This window comes from Myotis davidii, unplaced genomic scaffold (assembly GCF_000327345.1).
Source record: "Myotis davidii unplaced genomic scaffold, ASM32734v1 scaffold193, whole genome shotgun sequence".
In the NCBI taxonomy this organism is placed as follows: domain Eukaryota; kingdom Metazoa; phylum Chordata; class Mammalia; order Chiroptera; family Vespertilionidae; genus Myotis; species Myotis davidii.
The window spans coordinates 551,131-567,831 of record NW_006284616.1 but is presented as its reverse complement, the minus strand read 5'-3'; the positions used below and the strand labels follow the sequence as shown (position 1 = coordinate 567,831).

Genomic DNA, 16,701 nt, shown 5'->3' with positions numbered 1-16,701 from the left:
GGAAAGAGGTGGAAGAAGGAGGAATCAGAAAGGGGAGGATTTGAAGGTGAAGAGGGCTGGGGACGGACTCGGGATCTATTTTCAGTTGGTAGACACTTACGGGGAAGGTCCCCGGGTAGTGTCTCCACATAGAGGACTGTAGGACCAGGTGATGGGGTCCAGGAGCCCTGTTGGGGAGGCGCCAGTTACCATACAGGTGGCAGAAAAGGAGATGGCCTTTCAAACCCTGATTGAATCCATCAATCAGGGGTATCCTGCTGCCCAGTGTTCTGGGCCAGAGATCTAATGTGTTCTCTCCTCTTCATTGCTTTCCCAAAGCGAACAGTTTATTCCCCCAAATCACACTGATTGCAAGTTGTTTACTTTTTCTCTGAATTTCACATTTTTTTGACAATGAGCATATATTATTTTGAGAATCATAAAACAAAAATCACAGCAGTGGAAGACGTTGTAGGACCAGACCTAAATTCGTTTCTTGCCGACCACGTGTCCACACACCCCTATCCGATATCCCTGCCACCAAAGGGGCCTTGAATTATTTTTCTGAACTCATCTGGGACCTGAGAACATTTGAAGACATTTCTTTTCTCCCACCCATCAATAGACCAGCTTAATAAAATACCACATTTATGCAGTGCCTTCAAGATAATGTAATTATGGAAAAAAGCAATGACGTAATGTGCTAAAGGTAATGTAAGGATGGAGGAAATGCTTAAATAAAGTGCGCTGTGCAAGACAAGAAAAAAACAAAGAAGAAGGAATCATGGAGCTAGCTGAAACCACAAAATGTTTTGCAGAAAAACAGGATAGCAGAAAAACAGGATGGAGAGCAGAAAAGTAAGGTGTTTTAAAGCAAGGATTTTTTATTGCAAGTGCAAAATAAAATGTTGCAAAAAGGCCAGGAACCATTCAGAGAGTGGCACAGATAGACAAAGAGTGGGCCTTTAGTAGGTAGAAGGGGAAGAGCAGAATGCTTAGAGGAAAACCCATTTGGGTCCCATCCCGAGTGGAGAGCCCGTGTTTGCTTGCAATAAACTCCTGCTTTATTTGAACTCCTCTGATCCACGCCTTCATTCTTCTATTCTGTGAGATATGTTCCCATGAAGAATTCCTGCTCACTGGTTCAGGCATCAATATTAATACCCCAGGGTTGTTGTTTTTTTAACTTTTCATTTGCATGGAAAATTTTTTCCATTCTTTCACCTTTATCCTGTGTGAGTCTTTTTTTAAAAATATATATTTTATTGATTTTTTACAGAGAGGAAGGGAGAGAGATAGAGAGTTAGAAACATTGATGAGAGAGAAACAACGATCATCAGCCTCCTGCACACCTCCCACTGGGGATGTGCCCGCAACCAAGGCACATGCCCTTGACCGGAATCAAACCCAGGACCCCTCAGTCCGCAGGCCGATGCTCTATCCACTGAGCCAAACCAGTCAGGGCTATCCTGTGTGAATCTTTTGTTCTAAAGTGCATCTCTTGTAGACAGCATATATATAGGTCATGTTTTCTTATCCATTCAGCTAACCTATGTCTTTTGGTTGGAGCATTTAAGCCTTTTACATTTAAGGGTATCACTGATAGGTACTTATTTCTTGCTGTTTTAAACCTTTATGCCTGTGCCCCCCCTCCCTTTCTTCTTAAAATAGTCCCTTTGTAATTTCTTGCATTGCTGGTTTGGTGGTAATAAATACTTTTAGTATTTATTTTGTCTGCAAACTCTTTATTTCACCTTCAATTCTGAATGACAGCCTTGCTGCATAGTCTTGGATTCAGTCCCTTGGTTTTCATTATTTTGTATACTTCATGCCTCTCCCTTCTCACCTGAAGTGTTTCTACTAAGAACTCAGCTCAGAGTCTAATGGCAGCTCCCTTGTAGGTAACTTTCTGTCTCTCTCTTGTAGTTTTAAGATTCTTTCTTTGTCTTTAATGTTTGTCATTTTAAGTATAATGTGCGTTGGTGTGTGCCTTTTGGGGTTCAGCTTGATTGGCACTCCTGAACTTGAGTGACTTTTTCCTTAACCAGGTTAGGGAAATTTTGTGTCATTATTTCTTCAAATAGGTTCTCTATTGCTTGCTCAGATTCTTCTCCTTCTGGTATCCCTACAATGTGGATGTTGTTATGTTCCATGTTGTCCCAAAGCTCCCTTAAACTCTCCTCCTGCTTTTTAATTTTTTCCCCAATAGCTTGCCCTGATTGAGTATTTTCTTCTACCTTGTCTTCTAACTCACTGATTGGGCCCTTCGCTTCTTCTAATGTACTGTTGATTCCTTCCATTCCTTCATGGTATTTTTATTTCAGCTATGTCATTCTTCATTTCCCCTGATTCTTATTTATGGTTTCCATTTTTTTTCTTTTAATGCTGGTGTAGTTCTTATTAAGTTCCATAAAGTTCTCATTAAGTTATTTGCAGTTCTCACTATTGTTTGAGCACCCTTATAACCATTACTTTGAATTCTTTATCTGGCAAATTGCTTGCCTCCATTTCATTTAGTTCCTTTTCTGGTGATTCCTCCTTTTCTTTCATTTTGGTATTGTTTCTTTGTCTTCCCATTTTTGCTTTCCCTTTGTATTGTTTCTATGTCTTAGATCAAACTGCTATGCCTCCTAGTCTTTATGGTGTGGTCTTATGTAGTAGGTGTTTTGTGGCATGGTCTTATGTAGTAAGTGCTGTCTCTTAGATCTCCTGAACTGGGTGCTCTAGGAATGCCCCTTGTTTGGGTTATTTTGGTTCTCTTGTTGTATTTGGGTCTTGAATGTTGTCCCATTTGTGGATGGAATATCCTCTCATGAGGCTCACCCATGATCACATCAGAACAGAAGAAAATAAAACAAAACAAGAAAGAAAAGAAACATACACAAGACCTCCTACCACAACAACAACAAAAGCAACCAAAAAAGAAGAGAGAATTAGGAAAGAGAAAAGAGAGCAAGAAAGAGAAGAAAGAAAAAAAGTATGAGGAGGAAAAAGGGGGAGAAGAAAAAGGAATATGAAATGGAAGAGAATGAATAAAGAAAATAAAAATAAAGAATAAGGGGAGGAAAATGGTATAATAGAAAAGAGGAAAAATTGAAAAGGAAAATAGAGGAGAAAGAATGAGAAAAGGGAAAAATAGAGTAGGAAAAGAGAAGAGAAAAATTAGATATATAAAAGAAACAATAGATACTAAAATAATAGCAAATCAATAAAACAGATAAAGAAGATATATTTATAAAAAGAATAAAAAAGGGAAGAAAAAAGAAAAAAAGTGAAGTGGCATTTGTCTCAGCAGTTTAGTGCCTCCTGGGAACTCCCTTTGGATCCTGCTCTGCTGATGATTATGGCTAACTGTTCTGTCTGCTAATTCTGGGTCCTTGGGGGTGTACTTATTGTCAGAAACTGTCCTCCTTTGGCTTTCAACAAACTGTTTGAAGCTCCAAGCAATCTACAGTTTCTGAGTGTCTCCACAGGATTTGGCTGCCGAGTGGGACGGGCCAAGGTGCACTCCAAAGCCAGTTTGTGAGAAACACAAGGCCCAGGGCTGGGTCATCAAACTTCCTCAGGTTCCCGGGCTCTGCCTCTGTCTACCTTCACCTGCCAGCCAACTATCAATCTTAATTACTCAAAAGTCTGTTTTGAAAGGGCTTCAGGTAGAATTGGGAGTATAGACCTCTGGGTCTCCTATAAGGGGGAGGTGCTGTTCAGATTTCAGGGAAAGTGGTGTATGTGTTTCCCTGTCCCAGAGCTACTCCTCTGTGAGTGGCCCAGAATATTATTCTGCGCTCAGCTGGGTGGAGATCCTTGTATGCAGTTCAGTGAGATCAGCTGGGTACTGGGAGTTTCTATTAGCTCTCCTGTGTGAGGAAGCACCAGTGAGGTTCCCGGGACAGCCACACCCCTAAGTCAGTCACTCAGACTGCTTGGCCTCTGTTGCTGTCTCCTCTGCAAAGGTCAAGATGCAGAGTGTGGCAGGCAGGGCTCCTGAGGGTGTGGTGGGCTGTATCACTTAGGGCAAGTTTTTTTTCCTTTTCCTGAGCTGTGGCTTCTGAGAGGGGCTGATGCCTCTAAGGAAAATGGCCATTTTAGTTAGGGGAGGGTATAATGACCAAATGCAGGATTCCAGGGATTCCAGGCTGTTGCTTTTGTGCAGCTCTCCCCAATGCTTCCCACCCCAGCTTCTCCTTAGGTACCTAGAGTCCACACCACCCTCCTTCCACCAAATCCTTGGGTGAGTAGCTGCAAACAAACATCTGTGCTCTGGGTTTAAAAAATAAACAAGAAAAAACAAAACTGAGGTTTTCTCTGCAACCAGCTCTGGTCTACCAGCTCTGGTCTCCTGGGCAGCCAGCAGCCCTGCAGCCTTTCACAGTTGGATGTTACGTGAGCCATTGGTTTCAGCTCTGGTGCTCTAGACTGTGGAGCCCAGCTTGGGTTCTGAGCCTCAATCCTCTTAGGGAAATAACCTTCCCATAGCTGAGAGATTCCTTTTCACTCTCAGTCTGCCACCCGTGGAAGCTGGGTCAGCCCCTCCAGCAACTTCACTCTTCCTACCAGTTTCCATGTGCCGTCTGTCCTTCCTTTACATAAGTCCCCTCCTCAGTTGGACCTCACTTGGTATTTCCAGGTGAATGTTCCCCAATTTAGTTTTATTTCCAGTCTGGCACTGGGAAAAGGTTCAAGAAATGTTTGCCTATTTGGCCACCATTTTTTCCCCTCCAGTGTCTGCTGTTCTTAATATTACTTCCAGGTCACTTGGCCTGCTGATTTGTTTGCCACCAGAACCGTGTAGTTCAAATATTATTTATCATGCATGTTGTTAAGGGGGAAAGAAAGAAAGCAAGAAAGAGAAAGAAGAGAAAGCTGCTATCACAGACAGTGGCTGGTAAGGCAGGAGGTGAACAACAGGCCACCACTGCCCACAGTTGGGACCATGGGATTGACTAAAGACTTTTATTGCCATGTGCTGTTCAGAGAAAGTCTGGTATGCCAGAGCAAGCACATTACTTTAATATTTCTCTTTGGCACTTGGTGGATCCTAAGTATAACTGTTTGGTTTGTTAATTAAGATAAACACCATAATTAACACTAAAATAAGCCACAAAATGGTAGCAGATTGTCCACAGAATTTCTCTGCAAACATGAGAAGTGAAATACTGTATTCCTGCTTTCAAGGGTGTTTTTCTTCTTTTTATTGTCCCACATTCCTATAAGGTTTCGCTGTGTTTATTTGACTGATGAAACAATGACGCTTTTAAACTTCTACACCAAGAAATAGAAAAGACACCATAAAAGAAACACATTATTATGGCCTTGAACATCTGTGCTGAAGGATACACAAGCTCAAAAATAGTTTTGCTTCAGTTGGGACTAACAGACAAGGCTGCCATCTGGGAATTGAAACAAAGATATGAAACTTGGGCTACTGCCCTCCCTGTTCCTGCACAGACTTTGCTTAACCCTTTGTGTGCCAGGCTCTATTTAAAGCCCTGGACTCTGCCCCCATGAAAGCATGGCCTTGTTCACTTTATCTCATCTTTGGAGAAGGCACAGTCAAGACAGGCACACTTTCACCTAAGGACTCTACATCCTGTAATTCTCAAGTTTCCTGTTATTAGTAAAGTGGATAACTCTTATTTATCTCATTTCAGTATTAAAAGAAGTAATCTTCTGTGAAATTATTCTAAGATGACGAAACTCAAGTGATTTCTACTGTTAGCTTCCTCCTAAGCGGGGGGAGGGGGGGGAGCGTGTGTGTGTATTCATGATTTAATATGACTGAATCTAAATTGAAAAGAAAATCTTTATTTAGACTGTGGTTCTTGCTATTTCCTATTCCAGAAGAAGTTTAATACTGCTTAATTTACTTATAATTTTACAGTTGGCAGAACTTACGATAAAAAACAAAACTCTGGGTTAGGTTGGAAAGAACACACTTTTCTGCAGTTTGGAACATGAAGAAGATTCAGGAATTCAACCAAAGCTTCATTCCTCTTTTAATATTATTAGAATTCTTATTTGTACATGAAAAAACTAAGGCACAGGAAAGTTAAGTAACTTGTCTGAAAGTTAGGTGTTAGGACCAGGGCTCAAAATCAAGCCCTCTTTACAGTGAAAATTAAGTTAGCTAATCCCAGAAAAAACATCAAGTTGATATTGGTTTGCATTAGTCTTGGGAAGATCAAATGAGGTAGTTATGAGAAAGTGTCCATCAGTGATAATTTGTATTAGAAGTTAGAAGCTCCCCCATCTTATTTTTCATATCTTTATCTGTGTCTCCATGGACTCAAAAGAATAGAAAGCATTTATGATGAAGTAGAATTTATGGTACAATGTAAAATCTTAAGTTAACTTCTTCCAAATTTGTGTTTTGCCTGAGTTTAGCAAAAAAAAAAAATCAACCAGATGCTATTCTTCTGCAGTCTTCTTTGACATCACACAGAGCAAGCAAATGTAAAGATAACAAATAATTAAATGTATTTCAATTAAATTAAATTAAACTAATAATTAATTCTTGAGAAAAGGGTGGAAAGCCTGTTCTTTAAAGTGTGTACATTTATTGTATCAGCAAAACATAATTGTGTTTAAGTAATCACTTTGCTTCGTCCCTTGCTTCCCTGAAATTTATGCTCAATAGTAGCCAGAAGATTTTTTAAAACTTCAGTCAGATCATGTCATTCCTGTAGTTTACATTTTCCATCTCCCTATAAGTAAAGATCAGGTCTTTACAGTGGCCTACAAACCCTACTCAGTCTACACCCTCCCCACAAGTTCATCTTCTGCATTCACTGGGCTCCAGGCTCTGCTATGTGTGTTGCTCCCTATAGCCACAGCTTTCTCCCTCCTCCCTTCCTTTAGGACCCTGTCCTAGGCTCATCTTATTTAGGCCTTCTCTAACCACCTTATCCTATATAATAAAGAGGTAATATGCAAATTGACCCTCATACCCTCACAAGATGGCGGCTAAGACCAGTTCGGCAGGAGGGTTAGTGAGTGACGTCCAAATGACTGAATAAGCAGGCTGCATGGGGTGACTAGGCTGGTAGGAGGGGGCAGTTAGGGGCGACCAGGTTGGCAGGGGGGGGCAGTAAGAGGCGACCAGGCTTGTGGGGGGGCAGTTAAGGGTGACTAGGCTAGTAGGGGGGGCAGTTAGGGGCGACCAGGTTGGCAGGGGGGGGCAGTAAGAGGGGACCAGGCTGGCACGGGGGGCAATAAGGGGTGACCAGGCTGGTGGGGGGGGGCAGTTAAGAGCGACCAGGCTGGCAGAGAGGGGGCAGTTGGGGGTGACCAGGTTGACAGGGGGGGCAGCTAGGGTTGATCAGGCAGGCAGGCAGGTGAGTGATTAGGAGCCAGCAGTCCAGAATTGTGAGAGGGATGTCCAACTGAGGTTTAGGCCCAATCCCTGGGAGTCGGACATACCCCAAGGAGTCCCAGACTGGAGAGGTTACAAGCTGGGCTAAGGGGACCCCCCATGCACAAATTTCATGCATCAGGCCTCTAGTTTTAAATAAACCCCTACTCTGGAGCATTAGAATGTGAGCTCATTGAGGACTGAGAATTTAGTCTGTGTTTGTCACTGTGGGTTCCTCAGTGCTCACATCAGTGCTCACAGTAGGCATCTATATATATAAAAGCCTAAGCGACCATTCAACCATTCAACTGGTAGCTATGATGCGCACTGACCACCAGGGGGCAGATGCTCAATGCACAGACATGGAAACCTGGAACAGACTGATGAATCTCAGAGGGAAGCGGGGAGAAGGGAGAGCAGGAAGAGATTAACCAAAGATCTTATATGCATACTAGAGGCCTGATGCACGAATTTGTGCACCAGTAGGGTCCCTCGGCCTGGCCTGTGGGGATTGGGCTGAAACTGGCAGTCCAACACCCCCTAAGGGGTCCTGGATTACAAGAGGGCACAGGCCAGGCCAAGGGACCCCACTGGTGCCCGGCCTCTAGTTCAATATATTGGTCAATGAGTGAGAGGACAAACTCACCTGCAGGCAATTTACAACATGGGAGAAATGTCTCTATGATACATTTTGCTTGGATCTAGACTAACATTAGACACTCAGAACATATTTCTTGACATGTCTCCTGAGTTAAATAGCCCAATAAAAACTTTTAAAAAGTAATTTTTCTCATTTTGAAGAAAAGCATGCTTCCTATGAACACTAAAAACCTTTCCAGAAATGACTGCTTTTCAATTACATTTTCTTAAGTTTGATACTGAAGATCTTGCAGAAAATAATTTAAAGACAAAATTCATCTGCCATCCTTCTCTCTGATCTGCACTAATTTTGTTTCTTGTAATTGCTGCCTTCTCTATGCATAGCTTCACCCATGTATAAAATATATCTACTTCAGTCTTCAAACACTATTGATAAGGTTTTGGGGAGTAAAAGAATTTTTTCTGAGGGCCTGAAAGTTAGCTGAAAGATTGTGGCATCTCACAATGTAAAAAACATTACTTAAAAATTAGGCATGGCCAGTAAAGCATAGGAAAAATAGTCAATAATAATTGTGATAACTATGTATGGTGCCAGTTGGGGCGCTGGAAATATCGAGGGGAACACTATGTAAAGTATATGATTGTCTAACCACTAAGCTGTACACCTGAAACCAACACATAATAATAAAATTTTAAGTTAAAAAAAGACAAAATTCAGCATTTAATGGGTACACACACAAATCACTGTTCATTTGTAAAAGTCCACAACTTAATGATACAGGCCTGCTGAATTACATATTTTTAAATAAACTGTATTTAATCTAACATTCATTTAATTTAGTGATGGCCTGTAACAAACCACAACCTGTTTCTTCATGAGTAAATATTTAAACCAGCTCATTGACTTTAAATGTCTAAAAGAGACTGAAGATAAAGGCAGAGAAGTTAGATTTATAGCTGACTAGGTAATAATCAACTGCTGCTATTCTCAAAGCCTCTGGCCTGCTCATTGGCAACTCAGGAGCATCACAGACCATCACAGACCAACAAGAACTCTCCAAAGCATCCCAGATTCAAGGCACAGGGCCACCTGATTGAGTCAGGTACTTACACTTTTCTTCGCTTAGAAGAAAGTTAATGGCTTACCAATATTTAACAGTTTTATATTGGGCCAAAAGGATGAATGTAGAGAACAAGAGTTTAAGAAACTTCTAAGAATTTTTTATTTCTATAACTTTAATGAAACTAGTGCTAAGTAAAGATAAATATATGAAATCAGTAATCATCCAAAGCACTTGCATTTATAGCACTTTTTTTTTTTCTAAAGGGGCTATGGTATTTAAACTGCACAGCTATTTTTTTCAACATCCTTGGAAAATGAGGACCTTGCTATAATAAATTTTCAATATATTTTCAGATAACAGTTGTTTACCTTAATAAGCAAATACACTTTTAAAAGGATTATGCTTGATGGAAATCATTCTAAAATAAATAGTTTTCTTAACAAATTTGTATTCTGATTATCCCCCACCCTTTTTCATGTCCAGAATAATAATGAGAACTATAATTATTCTACTGAGTGGCATTAGAGAGAAAACTTTAAGGGTCAGTCATTAATTAGGCTGTATGGGACTGTTTGCTATACACTCAATGGCACAAAATTATAGTGTACATACAGTATTTGAAGTTCTTATGGCTTGGTTTTTGTTGTGTTCTGACTCCTCCCTGCTGTACTGCAGTCTGGCTTTTCATTTCTTGCTGCATCCTTTTCTCTGCTTTATTAGCTTCTTCCCACTCTTCTCCTTTCCTTCACCAGGGTTGTTTGGTTTGGCAGAACAAGGCTTACAATAAAAGTAAAAGGATTCCATGGGAGGGCTCAATGGCATTCCTCTCAGTAAAGTGCTCCAATGCCTGGATTCTGCAAGAAGATCTGTTCCTTTGGTTTCCACAGAAGTTGCCTCTAGCTACCATTACTTTAAATTTGTTTTTCAATAAAATAATGAAATTACATATTATTGGCAAAAAGAAAGGATGATATAAAAGACATGCAGGGAGCAATAGGTAGTGGGAAAAAGAGAAGAGCAATAGTACCCTAAACCAACAAATAAATTAGTGAAAACAACGGCATCTTTGCTTCAAATGTTTGCTGGGAATGCTGGCTTTTAAATTTGTCTGCCATAAGCCTTGGGCTCTTTTGGTTGTTTTACCAAGTTCTCTTTGATCTCATTGTCCTTCTGTTCCCCACCCTGAAAGTCTAACAGGAAAGAACTCCATTGTTAAGACTTCTCTTTAGGAAGCTCCCTATCTCTACTGCCTTAACCATTTGCTCAGGACACACAGCAGCACTCATCTTGTTCCTCAAACCATCCCCAAAGCAGGCTCTATCAGCACAAGACATGGCAGCAATGCCCTAGCTGGACACTGAGGAGTCTTGGCCTGAGGACCACAGACTATTGAAAATCTTCAATAAACTAAATCCTCAATTAGTACATACTGGCTTTGTGGACCTATCTTTATCCTGCAGAGGATCTAGTAAGACCTCTGGAAAGCCAGGCCACTAAATATCAGCAAACTCATCAGAAGAACTCTGCTGCAGAAGCAAAAGAACATACACAGATACAATAAAAATCACATAATTTTTCCAAAACAAATGTAAAATACTTTTGAATTTCCTGCATCTCTTCTGCATGCCATTATATAGGCATTCACTGTGGTTAGATTCATTAAGTGTTTAAGTACCCCAGGATGCAGAGTACTACCTGCTGGGAGAATACTAGGAACTGGTTTCTGCACTTCAGGAATCTAGTTGGTTAAATCATTCAGGTAAAGCTTAAGTCATCTTGTAATTCACCTCCCTCTTCTCTTCCTCCTTCTGCTCAACTCCCCTTCCCTTCCTTTAAAACTGGAAAACTCATCAAACACTCCCAATTTATTTCCTTTTAGATTTGTTTTTTATTTTTTAAAGAGGCATTTACAAGGTACCTTTACTTTAAAATAATTTAACATTGCCTGTCAAGACACAAAAATAGTAATACCTCTATACATGTAAACACACTATCAATTCATTAGTGAGTAAAAACACCTACACAGAGATGTGAAGAGCAGCAATGTGAGTAACAGGAGCCTTAAAACCCTTGTTGTCCAAATACCTACATGGTACTTTACTCAAGAAATAATTATTAAATATTTTAATACTTTAAATAATATGATTTATTACTTGTTGATACAGAGACCTGTTTCCTGAGTTTTAAGCCATGTAAAGTTTCTAAACAGTGTCAGGTCAACAGAGCTGCTCCCTCTCCTCCCCCCCCCCTCCAAGCCCCCCCCCCCTCCCACACACACACACAGCCACTTATCTGATCGCTTATCTCTTTGTAATCACATGGCTTGTTTTACAAAGCCCCCAAGAACAAAACAAACATCTAGGTTAAACACACTTAAATAAAGCTGGACTTCGGTGAAAATAGCTTTGAATTTTTTCAAAACCATTTGTTCCAACCAGTGTTTGTTCCACATTAAGTAAACACTGCTAAAAGAAATCAGATAAAATCTGCATTTCTTATCAGACATAGGGCAGAATGTAGTTCTCAAATTTCTTGTGTGTTTTTCTCCATCTCTTCTTAAATGGGCACATATTACTAGGAAGTGAAGGCTCAAAGAGGAGTAAAGCCTGAAGCAGGGGTTTCTATGGAAAGGGTCCCTTTTATTCACCTACAAATTACAGTGATGTCACTAATCGGCCCTGGGCTCCATGACCAGCTAGTCGTTCTTATAAATTAATGCTATTAGTGACTGGCAAAGAGGTTATGGGTGGCCTAATCAATTATATGCACGCATCCATCATTATCTGGAAGGTTGGGAAGCTTAAAGCCCATGCTGTTTGGGCATGGGGCATGAGGGGTTGAGCAATGGGGCAAAGAGAAAAGGGATCAGCCTAAGTAGTCTACCATTGAAGTGACAAACACAAAAATCCACTGCGGCCTCTTTCTAGGTATTTTCCATTGCTCACCCACCTCTGGAGGTGAAAGACCAGCAAAACAAACATCAAACCAACTGCATCATGAGATCCTCCCCATATGGGACCACTCCCAACTGCCATACCTTCCACAGAGCATACCTGGTCAGGGCGAGCCAAGGGACACAGGACAGATGCAGCCATTATTTGTAAGAGAGCAGGCCAGCGGGCAGATAGTTGTTACTGAGTTCACTCTGTGGCAGGTACGCTTCTGGACACTATCTCATATAGTTCAGTCTAAAATCTGCTAACATGGTATGATTGTCCCCATTTTCCAAAGAGTAAATGGAAGTTCAAAGTGGTGAGATGATTTGCCAAAGGTTACACCATCATAGAAGGCTGAGCCTAAATGTGAATCCAAAACCTCCAGCAATAGATCTCATACTGTGCTGCTCTATTCTATTGACTCTGATAAACGCCTTTTTGAGGCCTTCTTAAGACTGGGGCAATATAAGTCATGAGGGACAAAAACTTCTGTCTTGTTTTCAAAATCACTTTATAAGGAATACAGGTATGCCCTACAAAGAAACTTACATTTAGACACTTTATTACAAATTTAAGCTGTAGAGAACCTATTTGTTATCTGATGGCTAAAATTCTGGCAATCTCCTATTATGCCATTTCCTGTTGAGTGGGGCAGTTATACACACAGTGCTAGCTCACTGATCTTCTTTGAACCACTGCCTCTCCTGAATACTAAATCTCTGAGCAAATACTAGGAGTTAAGATCTCACAACCCAAGAAGCATTGTAGGGTGGAGGGAGCAAGGAAGGGAGCCAACAGATTGGAGACCCTGCTCATTGCCAGACACTATGTCAGGTGACTTACATATATTGACTATTCAGTACTTACAACAACCTTCATAGGTAGGTAACCCCATTTTACAGGGAAAACACCTAGCCCTAGGAGAATTAAGTAAGTCTCTTGGCCAAAGGTACACCAGTCGTAGACAAGTATGGACTTGGGGTGGCCCCTTGGAAAGTTGACAGATACATGAGAAGTTTTCAATCCAGTGTTACTTTGGTTTGCTTCAGGTATTATAGCAATACCAAAAAAATATTACCTTAATTTAAAATTATTCTTGTGTTAACACAGTCATCCCTTTTAAAAACTTGTTTGTAGCTTGCTATATATTTAGGATGCAACTTATGCATTTCTTGGGGCTGTTTCAGAGGTGGCCTGAGTCATCCTCACAGTAGAAGCCCCTTCAGATATCATATGAGGATCAAAAATGTACCACTATGACCACAGACTTCAGCTGGACCGCTATTTTCTCTTATCAACCTGCCTCCCACTATCTGTAATGAGAACCTCAAACACTTGTGCTCTTCCAGCCTCTGAGTTCCTTGGCTCCTGTCTTATTTGGTGGAACAGAGTGTCTTCTCTGTTGCACACACAGAAGCAGGGTATGTGAACTTCTCAACCTCAACACTGAATGACAAGCTCATGCTCATCTTCCCCCAACCCCCCCTTCACAGGTTATGGCAGAGGTCTCCTCCTCCTCCCAGATAAAGCCAACGGAACATTTTAGCTTCAGGATCCTTCTCCAACAAACCTTATGTGCCTGGTTATTCTTTTGTTCTCTCAATATGAAAACATGCAGATATGTCTACACCTAAAAAACGAAATAAAACAAAATCCCTCCCTTGTCTGCACATTCCATTGTCACCTTCACAGGCAAACATCTCAGAGTTGTCTATAATGGTCTCCATTCTCTGCTTACATGAATTTCTTGTTTAATTTTAATGTGACTCCATTTTCATTACTCATTAAAATGGTTCTTGTCAATGTCATCAAAGACCTCCAAGGTGAAAAGGGCATTTCCAGTGTCAACAGACTCAACTTGCATACAGCATCCACCAGTATGCTTCACACCACCATACTCCCCTGGTTTCCCCAGACTTCTCTGGACCCTCTGTTTAGTCACCTTTTCAGGCTCATCCTCCTCTAACTGATCTTTTAAATCACAGCTCAAAGCCTTCCCTAATGCTCCTACGTCATTACCCATTATTCACCCTCAGAGTACCCTGGATCCTTCCAAAAAAGGGACTAAGCAGTCACAATTTTGCCTCTACATGTGTTATATCTCAATACTGTTTAACTCTAGTTATTTCACAACTCCTCCACTACGCTGTACCCTCCCTAAAGAAAAGAACTGGGGTCTATCAGTCCTTCACTGTGTGTCTGGCACTTAAACGTTTGTTCAACAGGTAAACGGAAAAGAGGATGCCTCACAGGACAATGGTATCTAATTAGACCAATCAGATTTTGTCCTTCAGGAGTGGAAAGAGGGAAGTCCAGACCAATGCAGTCTGGTGAAAGTATGAAGGAAAACCGGGAGGTATAAAGAGAGGCCTGCAGACTGAGCAAGTAGCTGTGTGGCACAAATGCAGGGCTCAGAGCCTCAGGCTGTAGGGGACCATGGTCTCCAGACTCCATGGCTGCCTGAGTTTCAAGCAAGGGCTACCCCTGGGTTCTAGGAAGTTCCTGCCTCTCTCAGTACTGCCTGTGTCCTTTACTTGAGATAGCTTGAGTGCCATAACTTTCTTATAGCTAACTAGGAGTCTAAAAAATATAGGAGCTCCTCATGGGCAGGAGGGTTGGGGGGGAAACACACACACACACAAAACACTGAAGAAGCAGTTTTTTTGGGATAAGTTGAAAAGCCCAAAGTAGGAGAAATAAAAACATAAGGCACCTTACATAATTTCCCCCTAAAACGTGAAGATCTCTTTTGAGGAGATTAGTTGTGTTCTGGAATGATTCCCAAGAACTGTGCCAAAAGCAGCAAACTTTCCTTTGCAGAGCTTAATAAGGATTAACACTCACTAAAGACCACCAGACTCTTGTTTCATGATTCAAAAAAGTATTAGCTGTGCACACTACATCTCTGACTTTGAAAAATAATTTGTTTCTTTGCTTTCTAAAAAGTTTATATGGAAAAATTGTCTATACATATAATTTAAACTAGTTAATTTTCTTTTCAAGTTATAACAAGTATGGATTTACAAGACATTAAAAGTTAAATGTGAAATCCACATTGTTAGGCTAATTTATGATGTCCAAACATAGTCAGATCCCCAAAGGCAAAAAATTCCAGTGCCTCAGACTTATGAGTAGATTATTAAACAGAAAAAATTAACCCAGAACTTTCCAACTTTAAATTGATCAATACCAATTTCTTTACTAAATCTTTTCATGGTAATTTGGGATGAAGATCATAATCTTTGCCTTCTGGACAAAATGATGGCTGAGCTGACCCACCGGCAAGATCAAGTTGCTACCCCATTTTAAAGGGCAAGAGAACACATCATTTTATAGATTGTGTAGCATAAAGAGGCTCTTTCAGGATCTTCTCTATGTTATATTTTTAGAGTTTTCATTAATTATGAAGCAAACAATATAAGAAGTCAACATGAAGCAATTACATCAGCCAACAGAGGACAGATTAGATAGTTTGGTTTTTCTTAGGGAGACAGTAGAGTGTGGTGGAAAGAACATACCACTTCGAATTAGACAGACTTAGGTTTGAATACTGTTTCTGCCAATTACCAGGCAGCAATGAAAAGTTATTAACATCTCTGGACCTGGTGTCCTCCAAATGTGGGCTGATGGTATGGTATTGAGTAAAACAAATTGTTTCCCAATGACGACTAATACATAACAGACATTCATGATTACATTCATTAATTGCAATGAATCATTTGGTGAATATTTAGATGTTATAAAAATGAGGGTCAAAATACATTTCTTTAAAAGTTAGAGTCTGCATTTTTTTTTTTTTGCTTTTCTATCACTTCAAAGGAAGAATAAAAAGTAATGCATTTTGATAAAGGACATAATAATATGTACTACGAAAGTCCATGAATTGATGGGAAACAGTTGTGACCTTACAAAATAATGCAATAACTTCAATTAGTTCAGAGGACACTTGTGTCACAGAAAGAAGAGGACAAATCCCGTGCATTGAAAATTATATCAAAACAACCCCTAAATATAAACATTGATATTACCAGTGCTCCCCAGAAAGGCATGAGGAACCTACACTTGGGATAAAAACCCTCCTGCCTCCTCTGCCTAAACCTCCTATTTCTTGTGTACAGTAAAACACAATTCACTAAAGCCCTGCTTAGCAAAGACAAGCATGAGCTGAGCATATGAGGGGGGCCACCTGCTGATTTCTTTCTTGGCCCAACACCTGTTGGTTTTCATTGGCCAGATTTGTACTTAGGATTCCCATTCGAAATCAATGCAAGTTCATAAAACTTGTAACAAATATCTTTCATATCTAAAGGAAAATTATGGTCAAAAGATTAATTAATTAATATTAATATATAAAGAAAAAGGCACAATTTGCAGTTATAGTCCCAGTACACAGTGAGTTTCTCTTCTTATTTATTAAACAAGAAAAGTAAAGAAATGAATGAAGTGAACTAAGATTCCATTTAACAATACATTAATTAGGGCAGGCAATTCATGGAGAGGAATGTGTTTGGAATGGAAGACACCACATGACAGTGCTTGGGGACTAAGATGGGAAAACACAGGAATTAATGGGGCCATGGCACAAAGACATTATGCATTAGGATTTAGACCACCTAGTTCATTGGAGTTGCATGATATATATATATATATATAATGATATACACACACACACACACACATACACACATGAAAAGATAAGAGTTTGAATGGAGTACAGCAGCCACAAAATATCTGTATTTCACTTTGAGATTCAAATCAATGGACATAGTTT

The 16,701-nt window shown here is 40.3% G+C and overlaps 1 protein-coding gene across 4 annotated transcripts in view; it reads right to left on the bottom strand.

Moving 5' to 3' along the window:
- TNFRSF19 (tumor necrosis factor receptor superfamily member 19) overlaps window positions 1-16,701 on the bottom strand; it is a 105,030-nt gene that overhangs the window by 37,528 nt on the left and 50,801 nt on the right. The window lies entirely within an intron of this gene.